We start from the raw sequence: 331 nt of genomic DNA, 5'->3' as shown, positions 1-331 counted from the left end.
CGGTCCCTGACAATTATCTCGAAAGGACAACGAGGTTTTTAATAAAAAAAAGTCTTTAATATTTTTTTTGTGATCGATTAGTTTCTGTGCCAAAAACAATAACTTGAATTTTTTTTGGCACAGCACAAAGATCTTGTTGTCCTTTTGAAATAATTATCAGAAATTAGATTGAATTTTTTTGTTAAAAGCCTTATTGTCTTTCGAAATATTTGTCAGAGACTATTTTGGGTTTAAAAAAAAAAAAAACAGATTCAGAAATCAAAATCCCCTCTTCCATTCCCCTTTGGCCCTTTCTCCCTCTGAAAACATGGAAAGATTAAAGAACTAAAAA

This window comes from Arachis duranensis, chromosome 8, assembly GCF_000817695.3.
Source record: "Arachis duranensis cultivar V14167 chromosome 8, aradu.V14167.gnm2.J7QH, whole genome shotgun sequence".
Taxonomy (NCBI): Eukaryota; Viridiplantae; Streptophyta; class Magnoliopsida; order Fabales; family Fabaceae; genus Arachis; species Arachis duranensis.
Note: the sequence above shows the minus strand (reverse complement) of the source record.